Source organism: Canis lupus, chromosome 1, assembly GCF_003254725.2.
Source record: "Canis lupus dingo isolate Sandy chromosome 1, ASM325472v2, whole genome shotgun sequence".
Classification (NCBI taxonomy): domain Eukaryota; kingdom Metazoa; phylum Chordata; class Mammalia; order Carnivora; family Canidae; genus Canis; species Canis lupus.
The window spans coordinates 61,104,796-61,121,162 of record NC_064243.1 but is presented as its reverse complement, the minus strand read 5'-3'; the positions used below and the strand labels follow the sequence as shown (position 1 = coordinate 61,121,162).

Sequence of the window (16,367 nt, the reverse complement as noted above, 5' to 3'; positions counted from 1 at the left end):
TTTAATGTCAACAGAGATTAAATGTTCCTTTTACTCGGAAAATTTATTAAATCCGATTTGATGCATTTAATCTGTTTATGCCTCTGCTTACCAACACAAATCTAAAGATGCAAGAAAATGGCTAAAGGAATATGCACTTTAATAGAGTTCAAAACTAGTTTCTATATGCTAAAGTATGTAGAGGAACATAGAGTGACATCTGCAACTTACTCTGAAATGCATCCAAAAAATCAGATGGATTTGTGAAAAATACAAAAAAAAAAAAAAAAAAAAAAAGACAGATGGCTAAATACATGAAAAACAAGGATAGTAAAATGCTGGTTGTAGAAGATATATGTTTGCTGTAAAATTGTTTCAGCTTTTCTATTTTCTATTTGAAAACTGTCATGATAAAACATTAGAGGAAAACAACTAAATCATTTGGATCACACTAATAGAAATGTAATGAGAGCTACAAATCGGAGTCAGAAATGTGATTTCACATTTCCTGTAGCCACACTAAAAAATGAGAAAAAGAAACAGGTAAAATTAAGGTTAATGATATATTTTATTTAACTCAATGCATTCAAATATTATTTTCAAAATGTAATCAATAAAACATTATTAATGAGAAAATTTATATATGTATTTCATAATAAGACTTCAAAATCTAGTGTATATTTTCCACTTAAAGCACATCTGAAGTCTGGCTAACCACATTTCACATGCTAAATAGCTACATGTGACTGCTGGCTACTTTATTGCTAGTGCTTATCTCCATATAAATATACTTGCTACCATGTTCATAAATTTAGGTGAAACAGCCACATAAAGCGAATATAGTAAAAGAAAAATAATTTCAAAGAGCATTATAATGTAATAAATTATGACCACTTTACAGGAAATCTCTTGGCTAAAAAAATATTTACCTAAAAGTTTTATATATTTCAAAATATATATTCTAATAAGATTCTTCTGCTTATTCTTGAGAGTATGATATAATCTGTTTGACAAGTGACTATGGAATAAGGACTTTTTAAAGATTTTATTTATTTATTTGACAGAGAGATAGTGAGAGAGAGAGAGAGAGAGAGAGCACAGCAGGGGAGCAAGGGAGAAGCAGGTGCTGAAGGCAGACGCTTAATTCACTGAGCCACCCAAGTGCCCCGGGAATAAGGACTTTTAAATCACAATTTTAAAAACTACAGTTCTTGCCTCCCTCTACTCATCTTTACTCTTCCACAGTTGCATACATAATAGTACATACCAGAAACAAAACCAAAAAAACACCTTTTTTTCAAACCTTAAAGATTTGTGGCCATTTTCTCAGCATTTTCTTGGTTTTTCTCTTTTAAACCTCTGCTATGATAATATACTTATTTTTTATGATAATATACTTCTTAATGCTAATTAATATTCAGTACACCTTGGAAATAAAAGTAGAAAGACAAATACTGACATCGTATTAATGATACCCTTTTCTCTATCGTTTTAAGACCAGTAGTCTTCAGGCAAAGTTGGAATTTCTAAGCTTAGAAATAACCGAATCATTGATCTTTCTCTAGAGATTGAGACTAGTATCCGAAATCTTAAAGACCATAAAAATAAAGTATCTTCTGAAACATACCTAGTGGGAAAATTTTAATGAAGAGTTTTTGTCCTTTAATTCCCTAGTGGCTTAAAGCAAATATGACTATAATTCCCAAATGTCTCCACCAACTGAGAAGACAAATATCAACCTTGAAACAGATCAGATCAATATGATGTACTAAGATTAATATGATTTAACCAATTAAATGAGCTTTATAGATAGAAATACATTAGGGGACCAAGTATATCCCTGTTAAATTTAAAGCTAAAGGCAGCCTGCACCCACAGGCCTGGCATGCGGGACAACTTTGAGGGGCCATCTCAGCTCCAGAGCTCCCTAAAACATCAATTGGTCTCTGTTTCAACTGCAGCACAGTGCAGGCTCTTGCTCTATCCAAACCTGCTTTCTTCACTCTCTTGCAGGTATTTCTGAGAGCGCTTTCCAATAAACTTACAACATACACACGTCCCTCTCAGACTAATTTTGCCCAGTGGGCTGTGAGCTTCGGTGAGAAGTCATTCCCACCCTAGCCATTGAATTGTATGTGTGAGTTCTTCACGGTCTCTTTTCTCTTTCTGCCAACACCTCACATGTCACCTGTTCCAAGTGATACAGCTACAAGTGGTGAGACCTAGTTCACTGGTGACTATACAGGAAAGAACTCTCATCCTTGCCTCCAACTGACCTACATTATAGAAGTAGTGGCGAGAGACTAGCAAACCTTTATGTTACTCTGCAAAGCCTCGCCTCTCTTGGCTAATATAGTATCCATAAGCATATCTTTCTCTTTTGGCTGGTATATTTTCTTGGGAATAAGTGAAGGTCAGTTGCCTGGGTTGCATTTCCCCACACAAAATGAACCCAGAAATCTTGTGATATTCATTTTGGTGACTAAGAAAACATTTCCCCTCAGCCATGCTTATATTTCTTTTCTTACCTTTCGGTTCTTAAAATATTATAGTGAAAAATGTTTGGAGATTTTTTTTTTCTGTAAATTTGGCAACTCCAGAGTTTATATCCTTCAGGGGGAAAAAATGAAGATGACACCACCTTAGAGAGTGATTATGAGAATGAGATAATGCATTTGAAAACCTCTAGCATATTGTAGACCATAAACGCGAGTTTTCTTTTTGCCTTCCTTTCCTGCAATAAAAAATGTCAGTTAAATACAGCATCACTTTAGTCTTACCAACTTGATAGGGTGTTTCCACATGGATAATATCAAAAGAAAGATCCTCTGAAATTCATAGTAAATAAAGCAATTAGTCCCAGGCATCAAGGGTATGGTTTATTTCACAAGTGAATAAACAGTGTCCGCAGGGTTTTGCTATTTATAAGTAGAAGTTCAGACTGAGATTTATAAGTAAAATTACTAGTAACTTTTCAGTTATTTCCTCCTCATTTTTTTTTTCTCTTATTGTAAAGTAATTCAGGTTCTTTACCTTTTACCCTGTTGTAGTATACTTCTGCATGTAGGACAGGACGTTGATGGTTTAGAATTGGTTTTGAGCAGGAGTTGCAAACTGAAAAGCAAATGAGGGCCAGAAAGGCATGGTAACTAAGTAAAGTGAACCAGGCTTAACAAAAAAAAGAAAGTCAACACACAGTTCTCTAAGCTATCTTTAACTTTCTCAATTTGATAGAGCATGGCTCCCAATAGCCAGGTTGTTGTCTTTACTTTTTATTTTTTTTTTTATTTATTTATTCATGAGAGACAGAGAGAGAGAGAGAGGCAGAGACACAGGCAGAGGGAGAAGCAGGCACCATGCAGGGAGCCTGATGCAGGACTCGATCCCAGGACTCCAGGGTCATCCTCTGGGCTGAAGGTAGGCACTAAACCGCTAAGCCACCCTGGTGTCCCAGGTTGTGGTCTTTAAATACCAGTCAGTTCTCACTCAAAGGAGCCAGGATTCCTGAAATAGTAGATTCTATGTCTGGGCTCAAAATGTACAAGATGAGATCAGGACAGTTTGTCCAAAAGGTAACAAAGGGATTGTCAAAGTTCATGAGGATGAAGTCAAATTAAGCAGAAGATAGAAAAATATAAGCATCAGTAAAGACAATACCTGCTATGAATTAAAACATAAGAAATATGTTTAAGTACATGAGCTCATACTAAAAAATACAAATTAGTCTCAAATGGAGGGTGCTAATTATTTTTAAGAAATTCATAAACAGAGGAAAAAAACATTTGCTCAGCTTTTTCTATAAGAACTATACCACTATGTAAACAAATAACAGACAAGACGATGTTTTTCTTAATAGGGGCAGCTCAGTTATTAAATAAAGACAGGATAGTTTAAAAAAAAGACAAGATAGTTTAATTAGATTATAACATTTTGCAACCTTTAGTGAATTGATGGATCTAGGCATTGAACACAGATTAATGAGAGAAAAAGAGATAAACCCTGAGATTATGGGCCTTCTGATAGAATACACCACTGCCAATGAAATATTATTCTCAAAAAATTCAAGCAAGTTTACAAGAAATATAGACAATAGAAGAACATGCTAAATTTTACTATGGTAAATCAGAAAATTTGTGACTGTGAGAAATTCTACAAAAACAATGAGCCAGGTTTATTAAACAATTTATAGCCAAAAGAAAGATATACAAAGAGAGGGAGAGGGATTAAGAGAGAGAGAGAAAGACAGATACAGAGATGGAGAGAAGTTATAAATTAGAAGATACTTTAAAGACATCAATCAATTACCTCCTGTAGCCCTTATTTTAATCCTGACTTTTTTTTTTAAGATTTTATTTATTGATTCATGAGAGACATACAGAGAGAGGCAGAGACACAGGCAGAGGGAGAAGCAGGCTCCATGCAGGGAGCCCAATGCGAGACTCGATCCCAGGACCCTGGGATCATGACCTGAACCAAAGGCAGATGCTGAACCACTGAGCCACCCAGGCATCCCTAATCCTGATTCAAACAAAGTGTAACATATATTTATGAAACAATTGGAAATTTTAACAAACTGGATAATTTATATATAAATGCTTTCTGCTAATGTTTTTCGGTGTGACTATACCATGAATATGTGACTGTTTTATTATATAAGTGTTCTTATCTTTTATTGTTACATACTGAAATACAGGGAAAACCATAGGATGTCAGGGATTTTCTTTTAAATGATACAGTGAAGGGAAGGGAGTGGGGATATAGATGAAACAAGACTGGACTTAAGTAATCACAGTTAAAGCCATGAAATATGGTCATGGGGGATTATTTAGTTTTACTGTCTATTTTCCTACATGTTTGAAATATTTTAAAATTGAAGCCTTTTAAAATTGAAAAAAATTCTAAAATAAAGAACTGCAAAATGGATTTAAGAAATATCTCCTTTTTGCCTCTAATTCTACTATAAGCAAAACACAAAATGAGTATGATGGCAAAAGGCAACTGTCTCCCGTCCACAGGGGCAGGACAGTGGGGACTGGTGTGGACTGTGGCAGATGGAAGAGAGCACGCTCATTGCAAGAGGAGTGGTCCAGCACAAGGTTTATCCATACTACATATGGCAGCAAGGTTGATAATACCAGATTTCTGATGTGTTCAGAAAAGCTGTAAGTTGACATATATAGATAAAATTATCTTTAGTGTTAAGTGTTGGCAACTAATGTAAATTTATTTTATATCCCTAACTCTGGGAAATGAACTAGGGGTGGTGGAAGGGGAGGAGGGCGGGGGGTGGGGGTGAATGGGTGACAGGCACTGAGGGAGGCACTTGACGGGATGAGCACTGGGTGTTATTCTGTATGTTGGCAAATTGAACACCAATAAAAAATAAATTTATTATAAAATAAATAAATAATGCTAGTTCATGGTTAAAAAATTATTTTACATCATTCTGTGGGTAAGCACTAAATGGATCAAACAAAACATGACATTTTGCAACCTCTGATTTATAAGGAGCTGTCACAGTACCGTATGACTGGCTTCCCCATCACCAAAAGGGAGTCACAAGCTATAGAACACCAGCACCTAAGTCTCATGGAATATTGCCAGAAACCCATTGTTTGATCTGCCTTCCTTTCAGTCACCCCACTGTGCCATGTCCACTTTCTATTTCTGTGCCCAGTCTCTCCAGATTGAGCCTTTGGCTGGAAGGACTGCTTGACTTTTGACTCCAGACCCCCTCCTGCATACAGGATTAGATCTTCAGAGTCTCAGGATGCAATCCAGCACTACTTTCAGCAAAACTTCCATAAATCCTCATCTCTGTCCAGTATCACAAGCACCCTGCCTGTCCAGAAGGCCTGTTTGGTAAGAGGTTAGTTTATAGTTATCCTAAATATTAATTAATGTGACTTTACTAAATTCAAAACATGTTTTCCTCATTCACATTCAAGGCTAGCTTTCTCCTGGCCTTCACTAAACACTGACCCCCGCCCCGCCTTTAGATAGTTACATGCTATTTGTTTACAATCCATTCAGTTGGAAAATCACTATCTGGCTGAGTATAAACACATCTAATAATTGACCATCAAAATGACCTAGACACTTCCTCTGCGCCTGCATGTATGAATAGTGATGTAATAAGCTCTCAAATATCTTCTCATTAGTACTTACAACTCGTTTGCTGTTCTTGAGACTGGATACAGTCATATAAATGTTGATTTTAGTTAGATTTAATTTGTCTAAATGTTGGTCTTTGTAATAAAACTCAGTGTACAGATGTTAGATGCTTAAAATGTCACTAAGAAAAATAGATAAATTCGTAGTGGTAGAGATATTTACTAACAGGATTTTCTAAAATATAGAACAGTTTGTTTATGCAAAATTTGATAGAACTACTTTCCTACTTCCCTACAAGCTGCTTTTCCACCATTCCCCATTCTTCACCCTTGCCATGTGTAGATCAAACACAAACTCACAATTTTATGTATTGGAGTAGTTGGGGAAAAAAAAAAGAGAGAGAGAGAGAGAGAGAAAGATAATCAGTTTGATCAACATCTTTAGCATTTTAAATATTTTAATATCTAAATATATGTATAAATAAAATGAGTTGGAACATTGTATGTAAAATATCCTCTGCTTATGTTAAGAGGGGATTTAAATTATCTATTCTTGCCTCAATAGTAAAAGAAAATGTTTAAAATTGCTTAAATCATAAATTACTTATTTATTAGTGGTCATTCTTCCCAATCTCCAGAGCCCAGCCGTGAGGCCTTGGTGCTCTCATACTGCCTGATGTTGAAGCAGATATGGCAGGTTCCAGCACACCCTAATCAAGAGTCTTAGTGCATGTCTCATTTAGAATTGGTTTTCAGAGGCCATTTTTTCTCTCCATTAAATGCTTTTTTTTTTAACACTGTAGAAAGAAAGAAATAGGTATTCTCATATAAGAGATTCTTAAAACAACTACAGGACAAGATCAGTGGAAGATCCATGAACAAGTTTTGGATGTGTGGAGGGGTACGTGTGTGTGTGTGTGTGTGTGTGTGTGTGTGTATTCTGGTATAATTATTTTGTAGTTGTGTTCTTTGTTTCCCTTTTTTTTTTTTTATTCATTCGTTTGGTTTTTTTTTTTAATATACATATATATTTTATTGGAGTTCGATTTGCCAACATATAGTATAACATCCAGTGCTCATCCAGTCAAGTGCCCATCACCCAGTCACCCCATCCCCTTGCCCACATCCCCTTCTATTACCCCTTGTTTGTTTCCTGGAGTTAGGAGTCTCTCATGTTTTGTCACCCTCTCTGATTTTTCCCATTCATTTTCTCTCCTTTCCCCTATAATCCCTCCCACTATTTTTTATATTCCCTGTACGAGTGAAACCATACAATGATTGTCCTTCTCCGATTGACTTACTTCACTCAGCATAATGCCCTCCAGTTCCATCCACGTCTAAGCAAATGGTGGGTATTCATCATTTCTAATGGCTGAGTAATATTCCATGGTATACATAGATCACATCTTCTTTATCCATTCATCTTTCGATGGGCACCAAGGCTTCTTCCACAGTTTGGCAGAAATGGGCCCTCAACTCTACAGTCAACTAATATTCGACAAAGGAGGAAAGATTATCCACTGAAAAAAGGACAGTTTCCTGTTTTTCTGAAAAAAAATTCAGTTTCTCCTTATTTTGTTAGCTAAAGCTAGAAAAGTCTCTATTTAACAAAATCTCCAGAACTGTAGCAATTTAATTGTCCTTACAATTAAATTAAGCATTTATTGAATCATACACTCTAATTAGTAAAAAAAAAAAAAAAAATGAGGGACAGAGTCATAATACAAAATAGAATGTGTTAGAAAAAAAAGATTTTAGACCCTATCAGGGAGTTCTAAAAAGATACTTAGTTATTTTCTATGTATTAAAAAGACTGAAATACCTGTTGATTTATGATGGGAGTAGTTTAGGTAAGCTAATATGCTTCTTTTGGCAGGAGTCTCATACTTTATTATGAAAGCATGATTTATCTCATGCTGATTGAAAGTTATAAATGCCTTTAAGTAATTAATAAAAGGAAAATACATCATATTACCTACATTTCACAACTTAACCAATTGACAAAACTTTTAGAGACTAGGTTTAGCAGTCAAATTGTTAAGCATTACAGATAAAATCTAAAGGTCTTTTTTTTTAATTATTATTTTATAGATGAAAACTATGTTTGAGAGGCTTGGTGACTTATTCAAGATATCACAGATGTTTTTCTTGTAGCCAAACTGATATTAAAACCCAGCTTTTGTAAATCATGCTACAGTAGCACACAAACTCCCTTACATCTCTGGATTATACCAACAAAGGTTTATTTCTCATTCAATTTGGCTGGCTGCTGTTTTACAATCTGTGTTTGCTCATTCTGAGACCAAGGTTGAAAAAGCCTTATTTGGACCATGCCATCTTTCAGGCAGAGATTAAAAAGAGGTTTTACAGAACTATATAATGCCTCTGAAGGCTTTTGCTCAGATGAGACATATGTCATTTACACTCACATTCTATTACTATATACTTTGCAACTTACCTGACAAAACCTGACTCAGTGGGTTAGAGGTTTAGTCTTCTTACAAAGAACTTAGCTGAGAAGTGGAAATAATTACATCATTTACTACAATAGATCCTCAATCCCCAGAACTATATACACTCTCTCTCAATAAGCAGTGGGCTTCTCTGTTTCTTGGAGTCACGAATGCAGTGGCTCCTGAGGGCTCACCGGCTACCATGTCAGATCTGACTTCTAATTTTTCAGACAGAGATTTTATTGTAACCATTAAGACTGAATACCATTTCCTCTGGAGGCTAAAAAACTAAAATTACCAATAGAAGTAAATTAACTCTCAACTAGTGCTTCTCTTCTATAAACTGACTCCTAAGGAAGAAGTTGCTTTTTTTAATGAAGATCCTTCATAGGTTAAAAATTAGTCTTTTTAGATTTCTATGACCTGAGTCACATTTTTAGTAAATATGTTTTATTAACTCCCTAGCATCCATTTCAACTCCTATCCATTGAGTAACAGTCATTCAGTGTGGGAAATTATTCTCAATTTCAAGAGATGGGTCTGCTCCAGTGAGAATAATCCCATCCACTTCCCTTGCCAAGTGACTATTTCAGAATGATCTGATTCCTGCGATTCAGGTATGTGGAGAAGGTCACCAGACAGTTCTGGAAAATATCCTTTTTACTCTTAAAAGCAGTATAGTGAAAAACTGCTCTCTCTACCTTTCACAGAATGTGAACATGAAGCACCTTGTCCTAATGGCTATTAGTGTCCATCGTGAAAGCATGACAACTTGAGGACAAATCTGACATCAACAATGCTGAGAGAAAAGCAGAGAAATATTGCTAGAACCCTAATTAAACTATGCCTAAATCCTATCTCTGGATTTTTAGTTATGTAAGCCAATAAAATCATTTATTGGTTAGTCAGATTAAATTGATATTCACATACTTCAACCAAAAGTATCCTAAGAAGGCGTCAGTTCTTCTCTCCTTCTTTATTTTACCCATACCCCACCAATAACCAAAGCTGCAAGATTAGTTTTGGTAGGAGTTACAAGCAAATATCTATCTCTCCTCTTGAGTTCTACAATGAAAACTGTTCTCTTTTTTTTTTTTTTAATTTTTTTATTTATTTATGATAGTCACAGAGAGAGAGAGAGAGGCAGAGGCACAGGCAGAGGGAGAAGCAGGCTCCATGCACCGGGAGCCCGACGTGGGATTCGATCCTGGGTCTCCAGGATCGCGCCCTGGGCCAAAGGCAGGCGCCAAACTGCTGCGCCACCCAGGGATCCCTGTTCTCTTTTTTATTTTGTTAAAAATATCTTCTCAAATATAAGTATAGCTAACTACAAGGCATGAGACATCTTTTATATGTTATCTACTCAAATAGGAATTTTAAGCAAATAGCAATATGTATTCTACTAGAAAAGAAGGAACAACTAAAGATGACCAAACAGACCTTAAATAAGACATTTATAAAATGATCTTATCCTCAGTAGATTACCCATGGCCTATTATTGTCTTAGCAGTGGACATTGAAATCAATAGATACTCAGAAGACCCAGGAAGTTGTTGAATAAACAGAAGCATGAGAGATTCTCACTAATAGTTCTCAGTGGGGCACTAAAAGAACATGGGTGGTATTAAAAACCACTACGTAGTTCTCTACTTCTCTTATTTTAACTGCCAAAATAATATGCCCTCCTCTTTCTACACAAATATGCCAAAACAATAAGATGGTACTGTTCCTATAAAATATTAGTCATACTAAATGTCACTCTTGACCACTCTCTATTTGTATCTCTCTTACGATGTGAGGGAATTAACCCATGGAAAGGATTAATTCCATTAAATTCCTGCTATGAGTTTAATCTGGCATTCAGAACATCTCTCCAAGCAACATCAATCTTTTGTTCCTAGCTTATAGTTTTATTTTTTTTATTTTTTTTTTAATTTTAAGATTTTATTTTTTTATGAGAGAAAGAGAGAGACAGAGACAGAGAGAGGCAGAGCCACAGGCAGAGGGAGAAGCAGGCTCCATGCAGGGAGCCTGACGTGGGACTCGATCCCGGGTCTCCAGGATCACATCCTGGGCCGAAGGCGGCGCTAAACCGCTGAGCCACCCGGGCTGCCCTAGCTTATAGTTTTAAACTGCATATCTGCAAATATCCCAGAGGAGCAGAACTGAGAGAACACAGTAACAGAGAAGTTTCAGTCTTAACAAGTTGCAAATTTTTATGTATGCTCTAAGCCAGCAAAATAAGATTTCAATATCAACGGCTTGTCAAAAATGTATCATCTGGGCTAGGGAAATATATATATATATATAGGCATTAGAAAAGTCATAAGCAAAGTTTTCCAAAGTTTTTCAGAAATCAGAAACACTCCCAAAAGTAATATAATGATATTTATGAATTAAGAACAAATACAATAAGTTTCTGAAAAATAATGTCAAACGTTGAAATTTAAGAGGAAAAAAACTGAGACACCTGGGTGGCTCAGTGGTTGAGCATCTGCCTTCAGCTCAGAGCGTGATCCCAGGGTCCTGGGATTGACTTCTGCATCAAATCCCACATCGGGTTCCCACAGGGAGCCTGCTTCTCCCTCTGCCTGTGTCTCTGCCTCTCTCTCCATGTCTCTCATGAATAAATAAACAAAATCTTAAAAAAAAAAAAAAAAGGAAAAGAGGTAAGAAACTCAAAACAAAATGCAGAAGATGCACTTGGCACCCCAGAAACACCAACATTTCGTGTGTTAGCAGGTACCTCGAGGGAAGTCACTTTGTGAAGGTGTAGCAGGAGCCTAAAGGTTTCCAGAAGTGTCACTAACAGCAGCAGATGGTAAGGACACATGCAGAAACTCCAGGGGAGTGTGACTTAGAGAATGGATATGAAATGTGGTACAAAGGGGAGGCGGCTACCGGCACTAAAGGGTGTGCAGACTATGCCACTACACAGTTGCATCTTCGATTCAGGAAGGCTAGGGACACAAAATTCAAAAGAACTGGAAATGAAAATTTTTCAATATGCAAGATAGAAGAAGGAACTTCAGGTAAGTGTCTGGTGGATCAAGATATCACCCAGTTTCCTAGGTGAGTCTAACTTTTCTCACAAACCACTCTAAAGATTTTATTTATTGATCTGTCTGTCTATCTATCGAGAAAATGAGTGGAGTGAGAGGCAAAGAGAGAGGGAGAGAGAGAATCCCAAACAGACTGCACTGAACACAGAGCCCAACTCAGGCTTGCTCCCACCACCCTGAGCTCATGACCTGAGCTGAAGTCCAAGAGTCAGAGGCTTAACCAACTAAAGCCACCCCGGTGCTCCTTCTCAGAGAACACTTCTAAAAAAGATGGCGGTTGGGTCAGGGGATTGTTTCCTCATGACAAACAGAATGCCATACTAAACATCTTCTTGGGAAGTGTTTCCCTATCAAATTTCAAGTCACAGGTGGATGATTTTGAACAACTGGCATAAACTAACCAGGAATGAAAGTTAAGAAGGAAATCAAAAGGATTTTCCAATTTGTGATAGACTTGCTTTCACTTAGAAACTAGCAATTGTACCCACTGGGAATCCTTGAGTGTCTATAATGACATAACTATTTTACCAGTTATTGGATACCAGAGATTTGCTGATGTGTATGGGTGTTGGGCTGCAACTGTGATAGGCTAATGGGCCCTATTCATTGTTCAGACTCTTTACAAAGAGAACACCTAGAAGTGTAAGCTAGATTGATGCAACTAATTTCAGCTAATGTACAGAACTATATACTTAGTGAAGGATGCTTGAGGTTTCAGCTATAAAAGGAACTCCAAGCATACATGTGCATCTGACTGAGACTTCTCTGGCTGAGACAGAGCAAAAAATAACCATGACCTTTAATTTCTGAAAGTTTGACTATAAATGATTAAAGGATTTAATTTGGGGTTTCAGTTTCTCCCTGAAAATACAATAATAGGAGGAGTTATATTGTTCAAACTCAAAGCAGATGTATATTGCTGGCATTGTCTTACTTATATAAATTTTATTCTATCTCGGATAAATTATACTGGACAGCATGACTAGGCAAAGTTTAAGAAATCAAATAAATGGTAAGTGAATTCTTCAGCCTAGGGAGGGCAGGATTTCTCATCAGTACTATTGACATTTTGAGCAGATAATTCATTTGCGGGGAATGTCCCATGCATTGTAAAATGCTTAGCAGGACCCCTGGCCTGTAGCCACTAGATTATCTGTAGCTCTGTCTTCCCCCTCTCCCCTAGCTGTGACTACTAAAAATGTCTCTACACATTGCTTAATATCCCCTAGAGAACAAAATCCCTCTGATGGAGAACCTCTGGCCTGAAATATAGCATGGCCTTTAGGTTAATTCAATTAATGCCAGGTTTTTACTCATTTCAGAGCCTTTTAACAAAAAGCTGAACCGTTTACCAATCTATACAAGAAAAGTGGTGCTTTTCAGGAAGTAGCCTCATGCAGATGCCAGATTGCCCTGAAATTTTATATTCTCCTTTTCCCAGGAAAACTACCACATGCATACTTAACCACAGGGGGAGTGATAAACCTAACAAGTCATGGGAACCAAACCAAGGACCATTTTTTGCTCCTCCCCCTAAAATTTCTGCCCAGGATCCTGTAGAATAGGAACCAAGAAAAAAGTGAGTGCCTCATTGCATTGGTGAAATCGGAACCAAGTAATGCCATTCCCTCCATCACCAGATTATATAGGGTCAAGAGCCAATAAGTGGGAGTGGGAGGGACCCCTCTCACTATTACACTTAATAACCCACCTAAGGAATTTTTGGTATCTGTCCCCACCACCTTGGACTGGGTGATTTGAAGGCCCTAGTTACCAAGGGATAAATGCTTCCAATGAGGAAGATAGTCATGTTCCATGTCATTGGAAGCTGAGATAACGCTCTCCCAACTAAGACTTTTCCTGTCACTGAACCAAGAAGTAGAGATGGAGGTTACTCTATTCATCAGGGATATTCATTCCTATTATCACGAGGATCAGAGTAATAATTCTCCTATTCTCTCACAAATTTGGAGCAAAGTTCTTGGCCATAACTGCATTCTTGATTCCCTATGACTATAGCTCCTACCAGGCAGTTACTCTTCGATGGGCTCCAGTAATACTGTTTCATCCCTTCACCTTTTCAATTTTAGCTTTCCACAATTGCTAGTCTCTTCTGTTCTAAAGTTTCTAGAGTAAAAGCCAAGGCTGTTGCAATAAGCTGCAAGGACCTACTCGGCCTATCTGAACTCTCTATTTGCCCTATTATGTTTCTGATTCCATCCCCTACCAACTGCCCCCATTCCCTCCGTTCTACCTACATAGACCTCTGCAGTATTGCTCAAACATTCCAGGCACCCTCTGCCCTGGGGTTTTGTCCTTACTCTTCTCTCTACCTAAAATGCTGTTTCCTGATGACTGGGATTGGCATCCGTATCATCCAGTGGAGAAGGGAAGATGAGAATGTAGGCATTGAGCAAGTGGAACAGACGAAGGAAGATTGGCTGTGTGGTGATCTTAACTGAGTCTGAGGATGTGCAGGTGAGATATACTACACTCTCTACTGTCGAATGTTTGGAATTTTCCATAATAAAAAGTTAAAAAGAACCTCTGGGATAGATTCTGAGGAGTGTGCATTTTAGCAGGCTACCTGTGTGGTATTCATGTTCCCTCCATCACCCCATGTATGAGGTTGTTCGGGAACCCTTGTTCCAGTGCCTGTGACTCTTCTTTCTGTTCCGTCAAGTGGGAGGTTTCCACAGAGCTTTGGTTGCAGTTTCTCCTCACTCTTCTTGGTAATGTTCTGCTCACCAGCCTCTCCTGACAAGTCCCTGTCACATTCTTAGAATCTTTTCCTTTCTGATGTTCACCTTGGATGTCGGTCCAACATGCCAGCTCTTTATCCTTTTTATTAAAGCCTGATAGTTTTCCTCAAACCCTTTTGCCAGAAGATCAGTGGACATTCTGCTCTCACATAATTACAGGGTGCCTCGGGCAACAAGATAAACACAGAACATGCCCTTCGGGTCACTGGAAACACTCCCTCCGTGTTTATAGTTCTGAGTTTACAGATGATCTATAGCTTTTGAGCTGCCTCCTGCTAAATTGTCACAACAAAATGCCCGTTTGCCCTGAAATTTTTCTCTTAAACTTGCTGACACCTAGGAAGTTAGAAACTCCTGGGACCAAGAGGCTATAAACCTGTTGTACGTAGCAAACAGCTGTTAGTTTTCAAAGGGGTGGGTGATGAGCAATTTATATCAGCTAAGTGTCAGACAGGACACTTCATGGGCACCGTAAACACACAGAGGCTCTGGAGCCAAATTTTCCAAACTCTGGCACCTCTTCATGCCTGACTTCTCTGATGGGCTCCCCCTTTTTTTTTTTTATGGGCTCCTTTTTTAAATCAATTAATTAATTTATTAACTTATTATTTCTTAGGCACTATTACAGTGTAGTGGGCTGGAGTTGAAGAAAGACCAGCCAATAACCATAAATTCTTCTTAAATGTCAATTCCTTTCTCTATGAGATGAGGAGATCTGATGAGGCTTGATCTCTGAAGCCTTACTACTCACAGTATGCTCCCCAGTCCAGACACGCTGACATCCCCTGGGAACTGGTCGGTAATCAGATTCTTAGGCCCCATCCCAGACCTACTGAATTGGTCTTCTAGACCTTCACCCTGGTACTTTTTTGGTTGTAACAAAGTACCATAAACTTAGTGACTTAAAACAGATGTATTAGGTTACAGTCCTGTGGGTCAGAAGTGTGATGCAGGTCTCACTGGGCTAAAATCAGGATGTTGACAAGGCTGGGTTCCTTCTCAAGGTTCTAGGAGAGAATCTATTTCTTTGCCTCTTCCAGCTTCTAAAAGTGCATTCCTTGGCTCCTGGCTTTCTTTCTTTGTCTCCAAAACCAATGGTGTTGTATCTCTGACCTTTCTTCCAGAATCACATGTCCCTCTAACCCTAAACTCAGTGGGGAAAAGTTCTCCACTTTTAAGGGCCAATGTCATTAGATTAGGCCCATTCAGATTATCTAGGATGTTCCTGCCATCTCAGAGTCCCTAACTAAATCACATCTGAAAATCCTTTTTGTCATATAAAGTGAAGTATTTCCATTTCCAGGTATTATGATGTAGGCACCTTTGTGAGCCATCACTTTGCTTACCACACTAAATTCTGAGAGGTTCTACTTGTTACAACATATTCAACTATAAGAAAATAAGTAGAATTCCTTTGTCTGTTGTTGACTACATTATTCCTGTTATAGGCTGAATTGTATCACTCTACTCCTCTTCCCTGCCCCAAAATTCATATGTTGAAGTCATAACCCCTAGTACCTCTGAATATCATTTTTCTTGGAGTTGGGGCCTTTAAAGAGATAATTAGGGTAAAAAGAGGTTATGGGGGGTGGCACTAATGCAAAATGACTGGTGTCTTCATTAGAAGAGTGGATTAGGATGCAGACGAGCATAGAGGAAAAAAATCATATGACAACGGAGAAGACAACCACCTATAATGCAAGGAGCAAGACCTCAGAAGAAACCAAACCTAGCAACACCTTAATATAGGACTTCTGGCCTCCAGGCTGTGAGAAGATAAACATCTGTTGGTTAAATCCTCCAGTCCATGGTGTTTTGTCATGGCAGCCCCAGCAAATTAATATATTCCCTGGTGCAATTTCAAAATATTTTAAGACAACTGTAACTACACTGTCATCTTTGCTGCTTTATTATTGAGGTACAGAAGTCCTCCTGAACTGAGTTTAACCACTTTTGTCATTATCTGGTACTAACTTGATCTCTACCTCAGTGTTACAC

The 16,367-nt window shown here is 37.8% G+C and overlaps 1 long non-coding RNA gene across 1 annotated transcript; it reads right to left on the bottom strand.

Moving 5' to 3' along the window:
* Positions 1-2,843: 2,843 nt before the first annotated feature.
* LOC125755238 (uncharacterized) lies at positions 2,844-15,610 on the bottom strand. Its single transcript, XR_007411132.1, has 3 exons — positions 14,195-15,610; positions 7,394-7,580; positions 2,844-3,093 (listed from the first exon to the last, which is right to left on the bottom strand). It is a non-coding gene; the product is annotated as an uncharacterized LOC125755238 (long non-coding RNA).
* Positions 15,611-16,367: the final 757 nt, after the last annotated feature.